Source organism: Musca vetustissima, unplaced genomic scaffold (assembly GCF_032173495.1).
Source record: "Musca vetustissima isolate MV318-11 ecotype Yass unplaced genomic scaffold, APGP_CSIRO_Mvet_v1 utg6435, whole genome shotgun sequence".
Taxonomy (NCBI): domain Eukaryota; kingdom Metazoa; phylum Arthropoda; class Insecta; order Diptera; family Muscidae; genus Musca; species Musca vetustissima.
In genome coordinates this window covers 49,022-55,880 of record NW_026880411.1, presented here as the reverse complement: position 1 = coordinate 55,880, position 6,859 = coordinate 49,022, and positions in this window count along the sequence as shown.

Sequence of the window (6,859 nt, the reverse complement as noted above, 5' to 3'; positions counted from 1 at the left end):
TTTGTTGGTGTGTAGTGTTGAGATATGGAGGTGGTTTTCAAAATACGTACTATAAGAGACCAAATTTACTAAATTGTACTAAAATGGTCGATATTGGTGTGTATGCTTATTATTTCTTCTGTGAAAAAAAAATATAAAAAATGTTGACATGTTTTATAAATACCCACATTCGTTAACGAAGTATCTATACCGATCTCGTATTTAATTTCGGCCGATTTTTTGCCAAAAGAGAAGAGCGTTTTCAGACATTTGAACTTTCTTTACTAGTTATTTATTGCAACATATCCTCAACCTACACCGATAAATGGCCTATGACTGGGAATTTAATTCGCATTTATCCAAACACCATCAAACACCCCTCACCTATGAATCCCCGAGGGGAGTAAAAAGCTTATAAATTACCAAATATTTCTTAATTGCTTTTAACCACAAATTAAAAACAAAATAAATTATTAAATATATTTATGGCAATCTGGTTAGTAGATAAATGCATAAAATTGTTACCAATCGTAAAAAAGTGCAGTAGTCTGTACAGTGGCTGGCTGGCAATAATGAATTGAATTGAGTATTCAGTGTTCAGGTAATCATTTCAGCAGAAAACTTATCTGTTTATTTATTTCTGTGCAATGAGAATGGGAATGAATGTTAAATTCGAAAATATTTACCCTCGTATGCAAGCGAGCAGTCGTCGCTCATGCCATGCCATTTGTACTGAGATTGAATGTCTCTCTAATGAATATCTGCTGTTGGTTGGTATGTCTGTCTTTGCCGTGTGCATTGGAAGACCAAGCACTGCATGAAGAAGAGTCAACAACGGAAGTACAATTTAATATTAAATATCAAAATTATAAATACACACATACACACACGCACACACAATTCAAATATAGTATATCTATGAAATTAACAACATGAAAAGAAACGGCAGACAGACGGAGGGATAGACAAACCATATGAATTAAATTCGAATCTGTAAATAAAATGGAAGCAACACTTACTGTAAGCTAAATGTGGACGGACGGCCTGGCATACAAACATGCATTTATTGCTCGATAGCTGGCTGGCAGGCTGACTGCTCCATGGCAAAAGAGTTGCAGCCATTAAAATTCAATTAATAACATTTTCATGATGTGAGCATGTGTTGGTGATGATGATGGTCGTGATGACGAAGTGTTGTTGTTGTTGTTGCTGCTGCTGTTTTTGCTCTTAATGATGACACCAATGATGATGATGACGATAATACATGCATGACATGGTACCCAATCCAGTACTTTATCGTCTATCGTTTGATGGCATAGCATTGACCAACCAACCAAACAGCCAGCCAGCCAATGTGTGGCAGTCAGAATCAGCAGTGGAAATTGCATTGCAACAACAACAACGGCAACAACACCATCACCGACAATGACAACATTGCACTCGGTTGCAGTTGTAGTAAATTTTGCAACTGTATTACACGTATCTAAGGAATAATATGAACTGTGAGTGAGTGCATCACGCTCATATCTACATATGTACATACATAGATGCATGCATACATACATATGTATGTTTGCATGCATGTACATTGTACACTCATCAGACAACTGTTAAATGAGGTTTCAAATTAATTTATTAATTAATGCAATCAATTCAGATGACATTTTGCATTTTGAACGTTAATGTTGTCTGAAATTATATCAATTTATGTGCAAGCATACATAAATACACACATACCCACCTTCGTATAAACAATTATGTATATTTGTAATATTGTGTATGGAGCATATTATGTATGTAGACAAATGTATTTCGTGATGAAGAGAACGAAGTTTTTTGTTTAATTGATTTGAATTTAAGTAAAATACAAAGTTGCGGTTTTTTGATTAAACTACTTAACTTTTATCGATTTGAATACTTTAAGAAATAGATTTTGAAATTGTATAAAAATATTTTCATAGATATATCATTTATCATGCATTTATTATCTAAATTATATCCTTCACCATAAGGCGACTGAAATTTAGACAAGTTTTTCCTCAGAACTTGATTTAATTGGTTTTTTTACCACTTGATAGATATTATTATTTATCATTGAATGGTAAATCGGTCTTACTAAAAATTGCCGATAACGATCCATGATCAGGAATAGCCCCTATACCTCTCAAATTTCGCTAATTTTGCTACAGAAAAATGTGCCTCATCGAAATATTGGTTTTTGTTGGTTTTAGACCCCAATGGACCCAGACAATTTGGAGTCGATTTACAAATATCCGTCCGTCCGCCTGGCCTTTCTTTGGGGAATATGGGTCCACTCCTTCTGGTGCTTCCCCCACAAAATGATCAAAATGATGTTGAAATTTATTTTTATACTATCATACGATCCGACTTTTCGATTTGAACTAAACTTTGTACAACATGTTATCTTTACCAAGCCTAGATCAAGTCCAAAGATGGAACACGAATACAAAATTGTCAATATTAATAAATCTATATCAGGCGAAGGGAATGCCCGATTAGAACCAAACTTTGTCCAACCTATTATCTTTACCTAGTCTAGATCAAGTCCGAAGATGGGACACATTGGTCCACTCCTACTGGTACCTCTCCCACAAATGGAAGAGGTGAATGAAATGTCCGATTTAAACCAAACTTTGCAAAAGCTATTATCTTTACCAATCCTAGATCAAGACCGAAGGTGTGACCCGTTTGTCCTATCCTTCTGGTACCTCCCCACTAAGATTCAATATTTTATAAACTTGTAAATGTAATTTGGAAGTATAAAAATAAAAAAACCAGTAAGGAAAGTAGTAAAGTCGGACGGGGCCGACTATATGATACCCTTCACCACTGTGGGTATATTAAACAGATGAATCCTAACAGACGTCGCATTATTGAAGAACCATTAACATGAAATTAAACATGTCATTCTGCAACCTATACTAAATTTTGGTCAGGTATAGAGTTGCTTCTTACGATGGGACAAAATAATGTAAATAAATTTAAAGCGAAATATCGAAATATAGGTTACACTTATTTCAGTATGGTTTTTGCATTCGGCCACATTTTGAGTTCTTTATTTACTTATAAATCCAAAATATATATGGGAGCTATATCTAAATCTGAACCGATTTTCACGAAATTTAACACACATCGTTCTAGACTTAGTTCAGTATGCTATGCGAAATTTCGTGCAAATCGAAGGATATATAGGGACATTGTTGCACCATTTACATAAAATCGGACGAAAATATATATGGGAGCTATATCTAAATCTGAACCGATTTTCACGAAATTTTACACACATCGTTCTAGACTTAATTCCGTACGCTATGCCAAATTTCGTGCAAATCTAACGATATATAGGGACTTTGGTGCAATATTTACCTAAAATCGGACGAAAATATGTATGGGAGCTATATCTAAACCTGAACCGATTTTCAGGAAATTTAACACACATCATTCTGGACCTAATTCAGTACGTTATGCCAAAATTCGTGCAAATCGAAAGATATATAGCGACTTTGGTGCACCATTTACATGAAATTGGACGAAACTATATATGGGAGCTATATCTAAATCTGGACCGATTTTCTCGAAACTTGGCCGACATCACTCTAGGCTTAATTCAGTACGTTATGCCAAATTTCGTGCAAATCGAAAGATATATTGGGACTTTGGGGCACCATTTACATGAAATCGGACGAAACTATATATGGGAGCTATATAGAAATCTGGACCGATTTTCTCGAAACTTGGCAGACATCTCTCTAGGCTTAATTCAGTACGTTATGCCAAATTTCGTGCAAATCGAAAGATATATAGGGACTTTGGTGCACCATTTACATGAAATCGGACGAAACTATATATGGAAGCTATATCTAAATCTGAACCGATTTTTCCCAATTTCAATAGGGTTCGTCCTTGGGCCGAATAAGTGACCTATGCCAAATTTCATCCAATTCGGATCATAAATGCGACCTGTACTTTGTTTACAATTTAACATGCACAGACATACAGACAGACGGACGGACGGACGGACATGCATAAATCGACTTAGAAAGTGATTCTATGCATATTCTCAAAAGGAACCATGTGTCTATCTCGTTTCCTTTTGCCTGTTACAAACATATGCACAAAGACATAATACCCTGTACCACAGTGTGGTGAAGGGTATAAAAATATACTTTATATAAAACCTGTGTGTAATTCCGTTCTACGCATGAGGGTAATGTCTGTCAGCAACACCGACCGAACATAAGGATGTTTTTATACCCTCTACCACAAAGTGATCCCTCTACCACAAGGTGGTAGGTACCTACGTACTCTAAGCATCTCTGTATTAATATCAATATATCAGGGTAGCCCCCATATAACCAAATCCGTACAATGTTCGATATTTTGAAGTTCTTGGACGCGTTTTTTCAACCTAATCAGCTGCAGCTTGTATTTTTGGGTTCTCACTGGGTTCAAACATCCTCCTACTAAACATTGGCCAATATTGGTGCGCTATTTTAGTGTAGCTGCCGTATAACGCTACAACTCAAAATTTCGGTAATTTGGGGAGGTAAGCCAAGGATTTCAATCAAATTGTTTGTAATTTTATGTTTTGAATTCTAATTGAGTAGAAAATCTCCCAATCAATATTGGCTCAAGTTTCCGGGTAGCTCCCTCGTATGCTTCATTGTCGGGGTTGGGTTCGGAACCGACAAATTTTCCTTATTTTTCGGCTGTACTTTCGTATAAAGAGTTATTGAAGGCTGACATAAATATATAAAGAAAATCAGTTAGGAAAGTAGCAGAGTCGGACGGACCCGACTTTTTGATAACCTACATTGCTTTGGGTATATTCGTCATATGTATCCTAACATACGTGCTGAACTATAGAAAATATATATGGAAGCTATATCTGCATACGCACCAATTCCAGCAAAATGCAATAAATCCATTCTTGCCTCAATTCGATACGTTGTGCAAAACATCGTGTCAATCGGACAAACATTAGGAGTTTGGTGTACCATTTACCTGAAATCGAACGAAAATGTATATGGGAGATATATGTAAATCTAAGTCGATTTCAACGATGTTGTGTCTTTCGGACGAAAATATATGTTTGTATGCAGATCTAAACCGATTTCACAAATCTTGATATACGTAAGGCTACACTAACTTCATTAGATTTTACAAAATTGTGTGCCAATCGGAAACATCGGGTCTTTAGTGCACAATTTACATAAAATCGGAAAATATATGTGGGAGCTATATCTAAATCTCAACCGATTATCAGGAAACTTAACATACATAATTCTAAACCTTATTCATTACGCTGTGCCAAATTTCGTGTAAATTTGGTGACCATTTACAATAAATCGAACGAAAATATATATGGGAGCTATATCTAAATCTGAACCGATTTTTCACGAAACTTAACAAACATCATTCTAGACCTTATTCTTTACGCTGTGCCAACTTTTGTGCAAATCGAACGATATATAGAGACTTTGGTACACCATTTACATTAAATCGGACGAAAATATATATGGAGCTATATCTAAATCTGAACCGATTTTCAGGAAACTTAAAACACATCATTCTAGACTTAATTAATTTCGCTGTGCCAAATTTCGTGCGAATCGAAAGATAAATAGGGACTTTGGTGCATCATTTACAATAAATCAGACGAAAATATATATGGGAGCTATATCTAAATCTGAACCTATTTTTTCCAATTTCAATAGGGTTCATCCTTGGGCCAAATAAGGGTTCTATACAAAATTTCATCCGATTCGGATCATAAATGCGACCTGTACTGTACAATTTAACATGGACAGACGGACGTGCATAAATCGAGTCAGAGAGTGATTCTATGCATATTCTCAAACGGAACCATGGGTTTAACTCGATGTCTTTTGCCTGGTACATACATATACACAGTGCAAAACACATTTTTGGTGTTTAATTTGGAACATTTTTTCAGAGTAGGAACAGCCTAATGCCACATATTGCAGTAACTATATAATGGTCACGGCCGATTTGAGGAATTTTCATTGCATATGACGTGGTATACAATTTTCGACCCAGAAGAACTTAGTGACGGATTTACTTGTGATGTTTTTTTTTTGTATTGTTGGGGCAGATTTTCTAAATGTGAAAATGTTGATAAAAATAATAAGATGTGCAATGTTTGGATCAAATCGAATTATTTAAAATTTTTCAAAATGTTGGCCCTTTATGGGGGAGTTATTAGAAAGAGATAACCACAAGCTTAATCTTCAGACTTTATATAGGCTTATGCGGTTATTGTGCGCACCAGCCACAGGCAGGCAGACAGGTAGAAAGACGGAGGAACATTTGTAAATTGACTCAAAATTGTCTGAAAAGGATATTTTTCGTAAAACCAATATTTTGATGAGGTACATTATTGCCGGAGCAACGTATATATACTCTCATTAGGATGAGGGAAAAATATCGTTGTGTTCAGACGAGCCGAATTTTTTATACCCTCCACCATGAGGAAAATGTTCGAAATAAGTTCATCTTCCATACAAAGGAACGTATGAATGCCACAGATATTCGCTAAAATTTGTCCATTCAAATTCTTTGTAAATAAATACCTTATTTGTAGAAAATTTTTAATATAGCTACATGTTGTTACATGACCCTTGCGTATAAAGATTCCCCTTAAATTTCTGTGTGTTGATTTTCATGGCCCAGTTTTCTCCAATTTTCTCAGCAGACATTTTACTATCTCATAAACGCCAAATGAAGATCCCGACCGATTTATGGAATTTTAAATGCTCACCACATGGGCAGAATATTGTTATTCGAATTGGTTAGACTTGTATCAATGGGAGTATAAAATGTACAACGATTTTATGCA